The sequence below is a fragment of the Cyanistes caeruleus genome, chromosome 1 (genome assembly GCF_971803275.1).
Source record: "Cyanistes caeruleus chromosome 1, bCyaCae1.hap1.1, whole genome shotgun sequence".
Taxonomy (NCBI): domain Eukaryota; kingdom Metazoa; phylum Chordata; class Aves; order Passeriformes; family Paridae; genus Cyanistes; species Cyanistes caeruleus.
The window spans coordinates 66,485,952-66,503,349 of record NC_141701.1 but is presented as its reverse complement, the minus strand read 5'-3'; the positions used below and the strand labels follow the sequence as shown (position 1 = coordinate 66,503,349).

The following is a 17,398-nucleotide window of genomic DNA, read 5'->3' as shown; positions in this document are numbered from 1 at the left end:
CAGTTCTCCATTATGCCTTTGAAAAGCAATTTAATATGAAGTTTCCAAAAAGAATCAATGCTGGCACAAATGTTGGGAGTAAGTGAGTGTGCCCCATATATTATGATGTCTGACATAAAAGAGAAACCCCTGCAGTTTGGAGCCCTCAGTCCAATCTCTCTTATTCCTCCACCTCTCAGATGTATAGATGCAAGGAAATGACTCCACCTGTCACTAAGTGTAATAGGGGAGTCATCCTTAAAAGATGATGATCTGCCCAGGATGGATGGATTGTGCTGCATCAGGGGTGGGGAAAATAATCAGAAGAAAAATGAGCACGAAGAGGAGGATACATACCTTTTAATCAAGGAGTTATAATGAATCTCTTCGGTTTGGGTACTCTAAAAGAGAGGAGAAACTGTCTGTGTTCAGCCAGACTATTGTTTTCCTAAGGGCTGTACCTTCTATTCAGTAGCTGCATTTTATAGATAATTTGCGATGCTTCATTTTCAGTACAAAACAAATGTGAATGAGAAGGAAAAAAGGCAGAGACAGAGAGCAAGAACATGTAGCAGAAAAAAATTGATGCAACCATTTCCAGTTCTAAAGCAAAGCAAGTAACATAAGGATGTGGCTGGTTTAGGGATCACTGTAATCAGCACGATTGACTGCTTACAGATGACTAATTTTCAGTTCTAGGGAGGTAAATTGAGGCTTACATAGTTCAGCTTTGTCCTAGCACTACAGGTAATGTAAGACAAATGAGCTGTGAACTCCTAATACCAAAGAAAATTGTGTATTATAAGAGCACAGAATGCAGACTTGGGGTGATGTTACAGAAATACAGATTTGCAATCAGATGAAGTTTTAAACAAACCTGGAGGTGAGTTTTCTTTCATTTTAGCTTTTATTCAGATTCATTCAGGCCCATCTGTATTTTAATCAAAAGTCATCATAACACTTTCATGGGTAAATGGAAAATGGATCTTGATAGATGGTCATTATACCTCATTTTGTTAACAGTTGAATAACCAACAAGAAGAATTAATACAGCAAGAACTGAGGTTCTGAGAAAGAGGAATGAAGACAAGATAAAATATTATTAAATTAAATGAACTAAAGCTGTGCTGGACATCCTAATCATAACATAAAGAGGAGCGATGAAACAGGGGACACGAGAATCGACAGATGTAGATAAATAGCACAGTGGAGGAAGAGAGCATGGGAAGAGCTGAAGTTATTGTAGAAGAAGAGAGGTAAGACAGCACACAAAGACAAGGTGCCTGGACAGAATATATTTCTCCTGTTCAAGAATGAGGATGCAGGGAGTAGAGAGACCTAGGGCTGGGTACAAGCTTGGGGAGTGTGACCCCAGGAGCACTCAGAATGAGGCAGGTTGGAAGTAGGATCATGCAGTGGCAGAAGCTTGCAGAGCCCTCTGACTAAAATAGAACATTTCTCCTGTTTTGCTCCTATTCCACACTGACATTATAACCCCCTGACTAGGAGGGGTCACCACATACATCCTTGTGAAAGGAGCACGTTCAGTTCTGTGCTGGATAGAAGCACTTCACAGGAAAATATACCAATGTATTTTTTTTACACTTTTCCTGGGAAAAAAACCCAGCATGAGTGCCAAACACAACTTTGCTAAAATGCAACAGGAGCATGTCCTAGAGAAACCTGAGCCTCCCTGCTGCTGGGCACTAACAGCCCCAGTAAAGCTGCATCTATACTGGTTGTCCAGGTGGCCCTTGCACCTGGTTGTGTCAAGGGAAGTCACCAATGAGTGCTGTTATTTACAGTCCCTGTTCCTCTAGGCAAAGTCTAGTCTTAACCAAAGGCACTTTTTATCAAAGCTGAGATTACAAGGAAAGGGCACCCCCTACTCCAGCCCCTCCCAGGTCCTCTCTGGCACAGGTCCTTGGCAGTGTGCTTTTGGCTAGGCTTTGCCACTGCTGAGCTGCAAAGGCACAAACACCACCGTGGTTTTGACCGCTAAAACTCCCTTCCAAACAGGGAAGGCATTGTGTGCTGTAACAATCACTGGGTGTTAGATCCCCACAACGGAGCGAGAGACAGCCTGAAAAGGAGCACCGAAACAGGGTGGAGCAGGACTGGTGCACAGAGGTCAGGAGTGGGGGACAGGGCTGGGACAGAATCAAACAGACTAGCATGCCTTTGTCATACAGCTGTTGTCTTTATCATGACATGCTCAGGGAAAATGGGCAAGAAGTTACAGAGGAAAACAAGTTGAATGAGTGACCTGAACGAGTCCATGCTGAACTTCCAGTTTTATGAGGAGCTCGTCAGGAGTACAGACAAAATCCATAGAAGAGAAAGGATGCAGAGAAGCAGAAAAGCAGTAAAAACAACACATAACAGTTACAGGTGAGACAAACTGAAACAATGAAGTGAAAAAGAAAAATAGAACCAGGTGATGTTTAATCATCTACTCTACTTTCCAAGTTGAAAGAGCAATGGAGTCTATATGCAGCTGGTAAGACAAGCTTGAATTTTTAGCACATCTTTATCATGGTATGGCTCAACAAAGTGTGGGTTTTTTTCCCTCTAGTGTCTTTCTTCAAATCTAAGCATGTTACTAAGTCATAGCCCCCGGGAAAAATAATTAAGTTGCACATGACTAAATTTTAGCTGTTGTTATGACTGAAGTTGCTAAAGTCAAAGGAGCTTTTCCTGCAAAACATCCAATTCTTCATGAAGAGCAGCTTCCTTCCTACACTGGTTCTCTTCTATTTTCACATGACGTGTTTGAAATATCACAATTTTAAATCAAAACCATTAGTATGTTAGTACCTTCACAGTGACAAATGTCTACTTTATCCTCTTTCTTGAGGAAGGCATTGCAGACACAAATTTTTCATGTCAAAGCTAATACAGTCACCCATGGAATACATTAGACTGTTGACAAAACAAACTAGATTAAAGGAAAAGTATTTTTAGCTTTTTTAAAAACAAGGTTATCTTGAAAAGCATGGTGAAGCTGAATGGTGGAGTGATGGGACACCGTCACAAGCAATTCTCCACACAGTGGGTGAACTGAGATAACCACAGTTGCCATTTATTTTTCTTATCTACACTGGGCATTTCACCTTTAAAAACTTCATGTGGAGAGCAGTGCATTCCTCACCCTAGATGGATGGCACATATCACAGCCACATCAGTGTGCCCATAGCACCTCTGCTGCTTTCAAGTCTCAGCTGAGTGGCCTGGAGACTTTGGGCAGCTGACGGCTGGGGGCAGAAAAGGGACTCTCCTTGGTATTGAACTTGTTTCAAGTGTGTGAAAAGGTCCAGTTTCACTGGGAAAGGAAACCCAGGATTTAGGGCAGGTCCACAAAGAAACTCTCTATGCCTTGCTCCATATCAGCTTTGTTTAACTCATGTGAGCAGAGTGAAGTCAACAGCAGAGCAGATCCTATGGTGACATTTTATGTGTAAGGGACAAGCAGTCCTTAATCCTTGGTTTATGATTGGAAGAGCAACCCAAGAAACAAAATCCCACAGCCTGTTCACAAATGGGAGCAGCACAAACTTCTGCTTCTTAGACATACATTATACAAAGATAGCATACCTAAAATTTGGGTAAAATTAGTACTTTTTCCTCATTATCCAACATAGATAAATTAATTAGCTACAATAATAAACTATAATTTGCCTATATGTCACTTCTAGGCCTTCCACGTCATCCTGTATTTCCAAACCACATTTCCTATGACATTCCCATCCAATGCCTCCCATTTTTCAAGTCCAGTGCACCCTGACCTCATGCCTTGACCTTTCACCACATCATGAAAATGCAAGTCCTAATGGGTTCCTCTGGGTTTATTGATAAAAGAACCTCTGCATTTGCTGGAGAAAGGACACAAAACCCCAAACAGTGGCTGCCAATTTCCTCCTTTGATGCTGCTTCACAGGGCTTGAGGGAAACCAGCAGGACCTAGGCATTCAGATATAGGCTGTATTTTTCCTCTGTGATAGGCAGAGACTTTTGGCTGTTAACATATATGCTTGAAAATTAATCCAACGTTTTACATTTGAGTAAATATGATGTATTTTTAGCCTTGCTGGAACCTAACATCACTGCTTGCAGACAGAAGGAGCTATCATATTCTTGCAAGCATGTTTATTCCTACAGAATTAATTACAGCATCAAATCGAATTTGACTCTCCTCTGGCACCTGATTTGCAGCTGTAAGCTAGCAACTAGACATGATAACCCAAGTGAAGGTACAGAAGCCCAAGTACAGCTTGAGCCGATAAACAGAAACCTATGTTTTTGGGACTGTGTATCGCAGACAGCAGCACTGTGCTCCCTTTGGCAAAGAAAATCATTCTGAGGAAGAATTTATCTAGTGACTGACAGGAAGCAGTGGGCTATGAGCCTAGAAGATAATATTTTGGCTGGCTCATTTCTTCTCCTCAGAAACTCTCTCCTGTAGAGCTCTGTGCGGCACAGCACTTACCAGGGTAACCAGTAATGAGGCTGCATTTTGATCTTGTTTATACTTTGTAGAGGCTTTCCCTGTATATAAATTTACTTTTATAGACTACAGAAGATGAGTACTCTCTGATCATTCAGCTAAAAAGGGTTTGCTTTTAATACAGGGTCTTCTTGTGCTGCTTACATCATATCTGGTTGATATCTGGCCCAAACTTTATATCTGGTTGACTCAGAACATTTACATTTTAAATATCCCCTCAGCATTGTATTTGTTACAATTACTTACAGTGTTTTGGGTTCACCCTGAAAATAGAGGTGTACATCACCTGCTCATTTCAAAATGTTTTTATTTGAGATCAGACTTTATGACCATAATTGTGCCATGATGAGCCAGGACAAAGGAACCAGATGTGGAAGTGAGCTCAGCCCAGGACTCCTGACTGCACAAAGCATGCACTTTCATTGTGCTGATTTTGCCAAACAAGGCTGGGCATTGCTCTACTGATGCAAGGCAGTACTGTCAGAGGTACATGACCTTCTCTTTGCTGATGAATGGTTGTTGACCAGAAAAAAGCAACTCTGCACAAAAAACCCCACTTTCTAAATAAAACAGAGAGGTGGAAGTAAGTAGATATTCCTTGGCTGACCCATTACCTAGACCTAGGCTGATGAGAAAGCCATTGCCAGCAGATCTGGGCATGCGTTTCCACACCAGGGTTACGCACCTGTCCAGCCATGGTTTCCTTTCCCTCCTCAAGGTGACGCACGAGCAGGTTGCTGCACTCTGTCCCATGACCAAAGAGGAATTAGGTTGGTGGTGCCTAGAGGAATTGGCTCTTTACTTTCAGTCAAAACTCTGAATTATTAGTGCTGTGGTAATACAATTCATTAAGGTTATCTGAACAGATTTTCATAAATTTTGTAACTCATTCAAGAAATATGTGAACTCATCTGTGCTGTTCCTTAGTTAAAAACACATAACAGCTGACTGATATGCCAGCAAGTAACACTGCTGGTTATTGTAGTTTAAATTCAAAGGACAAGTGGGTAAAGAAGTCATCTAAGGACCAAAATAATTAGAACAAATTATGCCCATCAGCTGTCGTGAATTTATGAGTACGTGGGAGTGGATTAAGAAAGGGATTTATCCCCTTCAGAACATCTTTCATTAGCAGAAAGTAAAGCCTTTGTGAGAGGGCACCACAGCAGCATCCAAATTGCCTGCTCTGAAAGCACTGCTTCCTGTTAGCTGTCACTGTTTCCTACAGCTTTTCCTAGGCTGCAAGCCAGCAACAAGCACGTCCCAACAGCCAGCCCCAAGCTCAGCTGTCTGTGTCTGTGGGCATTTAATCATGTGCAGTCTTCAATTTTCTCCCACTAAACTGCCATTTTGGGACAGGGAGTAGAAGAGGAGGAACATTTAACATTTAGGTTCCCAGTGGGACTACTGTTTCCCCTGCTGGGTCATGGTGTATTGTTGTTTCTTTGTGGTCATTCCAGCTGGTGCTCAAGAAGAGCTGTCCCAGTGTAAAACAATTTCACTGGTGGGCTGTGGCAGATAGTTCCTCAAGTTCTGGGTTGGGTTCAGCAGGAAGGGATTTACATAGAATTCTACTCACAGGATTCACAACAGGGAAGACCAAAGAGAGCCAAAATATCTTTGCCTGTCCCTTCACCCTCTTCATCTGCACCCCTGCCCAGCTGATAGAAAGCTCCACACTGGGGTTATGGATCACAGAAAACAGAAACATTAGATGGACAATGCCACACTGAGACATTTCTCATGCCTGATCTGGTCACCAGCCTCTCCTCACAGGTCAGAGCATTACCTCAGAGATGAACTCTTCTGTGGCAGCGTGTAAGAGAGAGTTCACTCTGTTACCCTGATAAAAGAAAAACCCTTCCATCTCAGTTCTGCCATCCAGAGCAGTGTCAAATCAAGGAGAGATGAGATGCCACTGCCTCCATGTATTCACAGGAATTGTGCAAAAGCATGTTCAGTGACTTTCCAAATCACACTCCAAGATGACGTGAATGAGCCAAGGGAGCAATGCCCAGGTACAGAAGCATAATGTGGTGTGCCCAGGGTGCAGCCAGACAGCTGATTTCCTGAGGAAGACCACTAAACTGGCTAGAATGGAGTGATGAGAAGAAAGATATCTTAGCAGCTGGCAGAGGGGGGACAGGAAGGCAGACCACATACAGCAATGCCTCAATGACAAGATGGTTCTTAGTTGGCATCAAAAAGACCAATATGCTCTGAGACAGGCTCTCCTACACCTTTCTACAGCCAAGAAACTGCCTCATAAAATTATTATTGCGCACCTGCACAGAAATGATTTGGGATATTATTAAAAGGTTGACTTAATCATCAGGATTTAGGGCATGGCTAGGACTTCTCCAGGGTGATAAGTCAGAGTGTACCAATGAGAAAGAATCGAATGCAGCACCAGCTTGATTTAAAAATCATCTTAAGTGAATCAGAAAGCAGATGTGCCTTTAGCTGATAACAGTGAGGAAATTAAGTCTCTAAGATCTCTGTCTGAGAGGTGAGGTGTAGGAGAAATAGATTTAACTAGCAGCATCACCTTGTGGCAAACCTCTAGGGCAAAATCTGTTCTTTCATAACTACATTCAGTTTTCAACTCAGGAATTGAAATAAAATCTTGGGCAAGCCCATGTGGGACCTGAGGAGAGGCTGAGAGGGAAGGCACTGTTCAGCTTGGACAAGAGATGGCCAGGGAGGTCTTGTCACTGTGTATAAGTACCTGATTGGAGTCAGCAAAGAAGAAGCAGACAAGCTCTTAGTGGTGCCTGGTGAGAAGAAGCAAGAAGCAATGATCTGTAATTGAAATTTTAAAAAAATCAATTTAAATATAAGAAGTAAAAGCATTTTTACTGTTAAGCTGGTCAAACATTGGGGCAAGTTGCCTAAAGACATTATGAAGTCTGTGTTCTTGGAGGTATTCAAAATATGACTGGACACAATTGAGCAGCCTGCCAATAGTCCTGATCCTGAGCAACCTGTCTATCTCAGCTGCACTGAGCAGGGAATGTTGGACTAGATGATCTCCAGGGGCTTCTTCCAACCTCAACCGTGCTGCTCCTGTTTCCTCAGGGCCTTGACAGTGGGAAAGCTGACAGAGCCTTCTAAAGGAGAGGGGCTTACGGGTAAAAAAGGATGCTTGTTTGCTACAGCATACTTCAAGTGGCACTCCCAGCTGAGTTTTTACACTAGTGGCCTAATTAAGGCATATCCTTTCCACCTGTTTTGTTTTTTTTTCTCTGTGGTTATCAAAGGCAATGTTCTCATCTGAGTAGTACCATTCTAGTTCTAAATCTGTTCCTACATCTCTTCCAGTCATGCCAGAGGTGGCTACATGAAAATGGGACTTTAATTAGCAGAGAACATTTCCTAGTCTCCTCACCTCCCTAGGGCTTGTCCTACATCTCTAAGGGCATCTGTCTATCCATTATTTACCACCACAAAGGCTCAGGGACTTCCAGCAAAGATCATGTTTTCAATGGAGCAGAGTGTTCCCAAAACCTTTGATGGTGTATTATAGGGCTCAGAAGAAAGAATCACACCTCAGGTGAGAGCTTTAGGTTAGGACGTGCCTTTCAAAACAGGGATGCCAACAGTGCAGAAACCAAATTCATGCTTGGAAGAGCCCCATTCCTATGAGTCTGAATCCTCACTCACTGAATGTCTGTGTGACTGCACTGAAGGCAATAGACCTGTGATGACACAAGGTGATGTGCTTGTTTGCCTGTATAATTTGTTCATTTTTAGTGACTGTACTTGCTTTTAGAGATTTCAGTTCTAACAACAAGCCGAAAGATAAGATGCAACCCCCCTGCAAAATATGGCTTTGGACTTCACCAGCTACAAAACAAGTAATAGAAAATGCACAATCTAAGCAACAATTTCTCATCTGTGTGAAGGCAGTGATACTGTGTGTCAGGTCACAGCCTTGGCCCTGGAGAAGTTATGCAGAACTTCCCTGTGGAGTTTCACAGAGGATGTTTTTTATTTTTTCTCAAATTTTTCTAGGTAGATGTGATGAGATTTCCTGCTGTACAACATTTCCTCTGAATGCATGTAAGCAGTATCCTCCTTTTCTGCTGAGCAGGGTACTTAAGTAGCATTTGCCAGCCAATGTGAAAACTCCAGGAGCCTTTTGCTTTGCAGGCATTGTTTCTTCAGTTCATTATCTATTTATAGTTCTTGCCTTTGATCGATGTTTGTATTTAACCTTGTATTTCTTAATTTGTAGGTCAGTCTGCATTTACCATGGTTAATTTATTAGGGCAGATTCTTCTTCCCAGTCAGCTCATTGGGGGAGGAAAGTGTGTTTAGGAGCTGTAAATCATTCCAAACAGATCTCATCCAGTAACCTTAGTAACCGAGTTTTCTACTAGAGCAAGTAATATTTTTATGGTGATATTTTTTCACTGTGAATAATAGAAAAGTAATGATAAAGCAACACATTTGAGGATGAACTTGCCAATAAAAATTTCTATAAAAGGAGCAGCATTGTTTCAGAGCAAAATTATGGCAAATCCCTTCCCAGAACCTCTGTAAATTGTGTCAGAGCAAAGCTTTTCTCCTGTGTACACTATAAGCTAATTCCTCTATTACGGGATCTTGTAATGCAGGCTCTTAGCATATTTTATGGAACCTCAAGTCACAAGCTTCGTTAAACAGTAATGCATGCTGCTTTGATCGAAACGATCATGTGGACTGTCACTTTCATCAAATATCGCTCTCTGTAATAAAGGCAAATGCTTCAAAAGACACCAGAAAGCTTCATATCAAGGTGATCCTGAAAGTCTGGATAAGCACCAGTTCTCTGCATGGCATTGCATCTAAAAGTGCCATTAGAAAAATACTCCTCTGAGCAGGAATGCTGATGTAAGTCAGCTCATCTGCTGACTTATAAGGTGTGATTTCTTTCTCACTTAGGTGTTTCAGATTTCTAGAGCTGAGTTCTTGCAAATACTCCTTCCCTGAGCTTAACTCTTGTTCTGTGTTCAACTGTGATCATAGAATCATAGAATGGTTTAGATTGGAAGGAACCTGAAAGTTCATCTAGTTCCAAACTCCTGTCATGAGCAGGGACACCTTCCACTAGATTAGGTTGCTCAAAGCCCCATCCAACCTTCCAGGAACACTTCCAGGGATGGAGCATCCACTGCATCTCAGGGCAACCTGTTCAAGTGCCTCATGGCTCTCACAGTAAAGAATTTTTTTTCTAATATCTAATCTAAACCTACTCTCTTTTAGTCTGAGTCCTTTTACCTTTGTCCTGTCACTAGATGCTCTTACAAATAGTCTTTCTTGGAGGCTCCCTTCAAGTACTGGAAGGCCAGAATTACGTCACCGTGAAGCCAGCTTTTCCTGTCTGAATGATCACAATTCTCTCAGCCTTTCCTCATAGGAGAGGTGCTCCATCTCTGTAATAATTTTGCTGGCCTCCTCAAATTTGCTCCAACAGGTCTATGTTCTCCCTGTGCTGGGCCCCCAGAGCTGGATGCAGCACTGCAGGTGGGGTCTCACCAGATCAGAGCAGAGGGGCAGAATCCCCTCCCTCCCCTGCTGCCCACGCTGCTTTGGATACAGCCCAGGACACATTTGGCTCTCTGGGCTGTGAGTGCACGTTGCTGGGTCATGGAAACTGGACATTTAGCTGTGACCCACAAAACAGCTGATGTGAGAGGTGGTTTCAGAACATGCTTAACTCATGTCACACCCTCAGACATTACTTTCTTTTCAAACCAAGTCACAAGAGGAAGACAGGGACTTCCTTTACAATGGCAGGTGGCCAAAGCCCATCTTCCCCTCAGCAGTGCCCTGGGAAGCAGGAGACCTCAGCTGAGAGGGAGACAGGCCCACACATACCACATCTCACCTCTAGTCTACACCTCCTAGTAAGTGTAGATTTCAAGACAAATGAGGGAATGAAATCTCATCTTCTTGCCTCTTGGGGAAACAACTCTAGCCTTTGCCTGCAGGACCTCTGCTCATTATTTTTAAGGAAAGCACAGAGAAGCAGCTTTTGGCCCAAGAACACTGACATTCCTGAAGGATGAAAGCAGCCTCCTATTGTCCCACAAGTGCATCCCTATGCCAGGTTACTCCTGTGGTTAGCATTGGCCACATGCTCAGCATGGTGGCTTGGAAGCCCCTGTCAGAAGCAGGGGACTTCCCAGGCACACAGGTGTCCAGTGCAGGGCTCCAGGTTCTGGATCACTCACTTCATCATTGTGTGTTGCAGCCTCTGACTTTCAGACATACTGGTACCTTTCCTTTCTAGCCTGATGGAGCTTTTCTCAGCATACTGTGAGGCTTTGAATACAAACCATAGCCATGGTGTCTCCTCAGAGACACAAGTACTTTGTTAAGTCAGCACTAAGTTACGTTTTGTCACAGGCCTTGTCATGCTGCTGTGTCTGAGCTGAAACCATTTGCTATTCAGTACAAGAACTGAACAATTATCTGGGCCAAGAACAGCAAAGTGCCGTGGAAACTGAAGTGGGACATTATGTGTCCACACAGGGCAAGAGTCCTTTGATTTCTCTGTGCAGAAAGTGTCATCAGCTCTTTAATAAATACAGGCAGTCAGGACTTCATCTTCTGCTTTATCAGAAAATTAGACCCTCCAGCCATGTCAGCCTCCTGGTATTGTTCTCATCCAGGAAGGCTGGAAGGCTGTCAGGACAGCACAGGGAGAGGCTTTAATCTTCTTTTGATAGCTTAGGTATTCGGTTACTTCATGGTTACTCCCTGTGTGAAGGCTGAGTCGCCTGTGACTCACATACCAAGATACTCACCTATGCCTTTTCTGGGACACCTGCTTTTCCTTTTGACCCCATTTCTGTGCCACTCACAGCAGCTGACCTGCTTCAGAAAGATACTCAACCCCACTTACCTTCTTTGACAGGACATAACAGCCTCTGTAAGTCACAACTACAGCACAAGGTCTTTTTCAGCTGAGAGGTTCAGTGGCTTGGCTGGAGGATGGAGCAAAGCTGCCTCATACTCCCATCATTATCTGGTTTGTACATCTGTCATCATCAGCATGAGAGTGTGATAATGCCCCAGGCACCATTTCCAGCAAAGGACATCATCAAACCCTTCCAGGACTTTTTTTTTTTTATGCCACTGCAGATTTATAGAATGGACTTTTAATCATTTTTTTTATTGCTAATTTCACTTTCTATCACTCTGCTCATCTACTCAAACCATCTTTTTGGCCTTCTCTGGGCATGAGATGAACATCCTATTTGAAACCTGAAGCAGAAGGAGGCTCTGTCTCTGCAAAGAGCAGGCAACTGAGGAAGGAATTTGGCAAAGAGGAAAGGCAAGAAGGAAGGGAGAGGAGTAAGAGTAGCCCTAGAGCTAACACAGCTATTCTAGTTTGAATACTTGGTGGCAGAAATACTGAGAAGCACATCTAACATTTCTTAGGTGCTGTATAATGTCAGACAGAAACAGGGCACTAAGCATCCAAAAATATTTGATCTTCTGAGATTCAAAGTCTATTATATATATATATATATATATATATATATCTTTGCACAATCCAAGTACCTTTCTCAGAGACCCAAAGGAGAAATGAGGGTGATCGGGGTAACTTTTAAATTTTGGCTATTGGCCTTGAAGCTTTCCTAAAAGATTTTCTTGTTCTGACTACTTTTTTCTTCCCTTAAATATGGGACTGAGTTGTATTTCACCATATAAATGTCAGGAAAGCCTTACATCAGACCACTTGAAGTATAGCTCTCCCCTTATATCAAAACCATGAATTAAAGTTTGCTTTTGGCAAGCTCACAGAGAACCTTGGTCCCTACCTGCTAAATACGTTGAGTTTCCAAATAATTTCACAAGCTGTTTCAGATAATCACACAGTAAGTAGGTGAGGCAAATAGATTTATGACTTCTGTTTTTTTCCCAGCCAAGTTTTTCATCTCAGACGTTACAGCACAAAATAATTTGGATATTTCTGTTACTGGTGACTTCTAGACTGTGCTGGCATAACAACAGCTAACTGAAGAAGGACATGGCAGCGCTGATATGACCACAGTTCCACAAAAGCCTGCATACCCTCACACTATATGGGACGTGGATTTGTGAATGGGACATTGGAAATGTTTGTTTTTATTGTTGCTTTCAAAGCTCTGAAAGTCAGGATGGAGTATTTGTGTTTGTTGAGTTTCAATAAGTGGGTAGTCAGGGTGGGGGGCGGGGATGGGAATGAAGGTGAGAGTCCTTCCTGCATTTGAGCTGACCACAGTTGCTGGAACTTTTGTTCAGCCTCTATCAGAGTGCAAACATCAGGGAAAGACACTGCAGCTTGGAAATTTTACTTCTTAAATTCATTCACTTGTGATTAGCCCTGAGACCACAGAGGTTGCATTTATAGTAGTTTAATATTTATGAGCCATGAAACAAGATGTTTCTGGTGAATAAAAGGTGAACTTCTATATGAGCATGTAAAACTGAACTTTAGCCTTGATAGTTTGAAGATAAAGTGTTGAACTTGAACCTAGAAAAGGAATTTGTGTAGACCCTTCTGACCAGAAAGGTGACACAAGCTTGCCCATGTGAATTAAATTGCTGTCTTTAACCTCTTAGTGCTATTACTGACACTGACATCACCACTTTGCTGCAAAGAGTCCACCCCCTTTGTCAAGAAACTCCAGCTCCTGTCATCAAGGGGTTCATTAGTTTGAAATTAGGAGCTCTGACACAGTTTGGACTTCTTCATAACCCTGACCTCCTTGTTCACTGTGAAGCAATCACATTACTTTAAGTGCTCCCCTCTTGTCAAGTTGCCTCCTCTGTTACACTGATGTTCCTGTTTTCAAAAGTGCCCTTCACGTAAGAAGCCAAATAGTTTCTGTTAAATTAAACACATACTATCACCTCGCCTTTTCTTTCATGTCTCCCAGGAAAATCCAAACCAAAGAACAAAACCTGTTCTATCTGGCACAATATCTGCTCCTCATTTCACATTGTGCCAACCCCCAGTGAGAGACACTGTGAATTTTCCTGCTGTTTGCAGGCAGAAGAAGGGGAGCACAGTTCCTCCCACCTAAACTTTCACAGCACTGGTGTAACTGAAAGCTTCAGCCACCCCGTGCAGCCCAGCAGTATTTCCAGTGTGTCTGCACTGTTTGCCTTCCTGAGAGAACCAGTGACAGAATGTACAGTATACATAAGCCAAATCTTATTAAGAATGGCTTCCTGATTGCTGCTGGGTTCTCCTGGCATCTAACCCTAAGGCTGCCATCCTCTATTCCCCTGATAACACACGCTCAGGTAGGTGTGGGTCTCCCACTAAGCACACTGTCACCAGCTGGCAGTGACTGCCTCCACCTCTGTGCCCAGCCAGTGCAGCAATTGCATACAGCATTTGCACTCAGAGCTTCACACCTAATAGTACTTCAGCACCTCTTTAAGTGCTTTGTCCATTTTTGCCCATTTTCAAGCCTCAGGCTCCTGATAAGTAGATGGTAAGTGGAGCTTGTAAATTAAAAACCTACATGCTTCAGGCTTTTAACATTAAAAGACCCCCAAGTTCTTCTAGTTCATACCATTTGCCATTAACACCAACTCCACTGTCAGCAGGTAAAACTGGTGGTAATATTTACCAATTAAAAAGTCTATCACTGGCTTCAATTCACTGGCATTATCATTTTCCAGTGTTAGAGAGCAAGTTCAGAGAGTTGCAAATACCTGAGAGTGTTCTGCCCAAGGAAGATAAATGTCCATTTTTAGATCAGTGTTTGGTGACAGAAAACTGGAAAGGACTAAAAAGAAAGAAGGAATTAAATCTGTGTGTCCTGGTATTAAGAGTTGCTCTTAATGGGCTTTTCTGATAAGACAGAAGAGGCAGTTGTGTCCAACCACAGCCCCAGGAGGTAAGAGCTGTATCCTCATCTCAACTCAGATATTGATCTGCTGGGTAGCCTGGGGCTTGCTGACTTCTCTTACTCCTCTCAGCTGATGACAGGACCAGGAACCAGAATAAACCAAGAGTGTTTGCACAGCAAGGACAGTCGTACAGGTGGCCCACCTTTAAAACATAGATCAAACCCTTTTTTTTCCTTTCAGCTTGCTTATGGCCTATGCTCTTCTCTGGGAGATTGTTTCCACTGTAAGTTTTAACCAAATAAGTTCATGACTGAACAAACTGGTGACACCGTTCTCTCTCATTCTGTCATGTGTTTGAGAAAAATGGAAAGAACACATGCAACAGCTTTGAAACAGAAAAACTGAGGTCAGCTTGAATACATGATATGAAAACATTTTGAATCTTCGTGCTTTAAATCTTCTATTTTCTGTCCGGCTCCATGGGAATACTACACATCCTACAGGAACTTTGGAGATCTCAATTACCATGTAAGAACAAAATGCTATTGAAATGTCAGATATGTGGCAAGTCTGGTAGGGTGGGCTGATTCAAAGGCACAGGGCAGAATACTTCTGGAGCACTGATGCTACATTTGGTGCTTTAGGACATATAAAAAGCACAGAATAAAAACCCAGATCAGATAAATAAGATCATCTTTCTTATGAAAGAGAAAGTGATATTTAATATTTCTCCCTCAAGGCTTATAAACAGCTGCCACTCAGGCAGAATAGATAATACAACTTTTAGAATAATCCATGAAATCAGGAATTGGAATATAAACCTTCCCAAGTGTAGTTTTTCCTTCTGGGTACCATGACTGTTCAGCGCTGCTGAAAAAGGGGGCTGTTTGTCCTCTGCAAGATGTGTTCACAAATCACAGAGGAAGAGCCTGCCTAGAATGGAAAGGCAGAAGGATATGTTAGATAGATAGAAATATGCCTGCACAAATCACTAAGGATCACTTTATGAATATGTTCTGGTGTTATGAAACTCTCCTCAGATATTAATGACATCCCACACTAAAACCAGGTAGATTTTATCTTTTTTGGCAGGGATCAAATTCAGATTCTGAGCAAATTCATAGGCTTGAAAAACCATTCAGCTCTTTGTTAACTACTGTTTATTTTCTTAGTAACTTCACAAATTCACTGGAAGTTGCCAGAGTTCTGCAGCTGTAGTAAATATGTATGCTTCATGTTCCTCCAAGCAGAGTATGGAACGCTCACATCAGACTAGTAGACCCTTCCTGTTCTCACCTGCTCTTCTGCTTATCCTGCTCCTCAGCCTTCCTGGCTGCAGCATTCCTGGAATATGGAGCAAACCCTGTGCGCACCCAGGCTGGGAGTCCAAGTGCCTCAACACGAGGCAATATCAGGGATGTGCACAGGGAGCTCTGCATTACTCCGAACTGTGGAGAACTGTTTTCCAGGGTCTTCTGCAAGTTTCAAGATCTGGGTGGGACCAAGGAGGGAATTAGACAAAGCTCATGTTTCAGTGGCCAGCCTGTTTATGTGTGGAGAAGCAGTATTGCGGGGATGGCTGGCAGCACGGTGACACTCATGTTATCACTTAGGCATCCAAATTCTGGCTGCCGATTTGTTCACTCTGTCACAGAGAAAGACATAAGCACAGAAAAGCAGAAAACAGCTAATTAACTTTCTCAGTTGGCCAGGGAACCAAACTGATATGTTTCAGAGAGAATCACAGCCTTCAGGCAGAGACCGTGGGTGAGATGGATGAAAAGTGGTGAAGTAAGGTTTTCCATAAGAAAACTAACTTGCTAGTGTGCTGTGTAAAGTTGATAATTAGTATTGTCATGGCAGCATTCAGCTGAACCACTTCCCAACAAGCTCTAGAGCAAGCAAGCAGAAAAAGACTGAGCCTCCATTTTCTCTCCTGGGTTTCTTCCTTGGCCAGAGATGGAGAACAGGGCTAGAGCACAATGAGAGTGAACTCAGGGAGTTCTTCAACTCCCTGCTGCTTTCTGTCTACTCTGCAGTAGCCCCTGAATGACTGGGCTTTGGCATATAGATGCTAAGAGAGGTTTGGGCTGTTTTTTGCAAATCTTGCATTTGTGTTGGATCCAGAATACTTGCACATGATAAATACCTTTCCTAAAGAGTTATCCTTTATCACACGATCAAAACCAGCCATTACCCATTCAGCAATCTGAGACTACACATTGAAATTTACGTGACCACTCATGGCCTGCTCAGCATGAAGAGGGGATCAATGAAGTCTGCAGAAAATCTGCTGAGTAATATTGGGTTGGGCTTCCCAGCAAGGAGAGACTGAAGATTGCTAGAGACTAAAAATTACTTTATAAACATAGGTCTGTGAACAACTTATAAGCAAGAAGAGAAGTGAATAATTCATCATTATTTGCAGGGAAACATCTAATCTTTTTTTTTGCAAGCTAAGCAAATTAAATTCAGGAATTATGGAGAGATTAGGAGAAATATTTAAGATTAGCGTTGTACTTTACATGGAAAGTTCCACAGCTTGAACATTCTTCTTTCATTTCACGTATATAAAAAATTTGGCTAGGAACTTTCCATTACCTGTAGCCAGGAAAGAATCTCTGCAGCAAACTTCCAAAATATTCCTCAGAATATGTTCCTGTAAATAAAATGAGAATTACTTATAAATGTGAATTACCAAGACCCGAGCCCTGTGGTGGTATTAAATAAAAAAAGGGAAAATTTAGTAAGAGAGAATTTATTAAATACAGTTGCAGCTTTCAGCTGACTTTAGTTAATATCCTTTATTATCCTTGAACCTCCAGATTTCAGTGGCCCCTGTTTATCTAAAGTTCTAATTGTTACAGGCAGGGAGCCTAGATCAGAGATAATAGCATGCTAACTCAATGAGGTCTTTTTTGCTGCCTTAGGCCAGATCTGGGACATTGCCATCTCTTAGTTTGCCTTTCCTATCTCATGCATGCTTTCTTCATGCTAAAGTTTTCTGGGGCATATTCCTTAGAAAAAGAGAGTTTTAGAGACAAAGAACTCTCTGCTGGGCATATCTGAAACTGC

The 17,398-nt window shown here is 42.4% G+C and overlaps 1 long non-coding RNA gene across 1 annotated transcript in view; it reads left to right on the top strand.

Moving 5' to 3' along the window:
- The first annotated feature begins 1,002 nt into the window (after positions 1-1,002).
- The window catches only part of LOC147655557 (uncharacterized), a 31,137-nt gene continuing 14,741 nt past the window's right edge, over positions 1,003-17,398 (top strand). The window contains exons 1-2 of the long non-coding RNA XR_015289020.1: positions 1,003-1,235; positions 2,199-2,370. This is a non-coding gene — a long non-coding RNA (uncharacterized LOC147655557). The remainder of the gene's footprint in view (positions 1,236-2,198; positions 2,371-17,398) is intronic.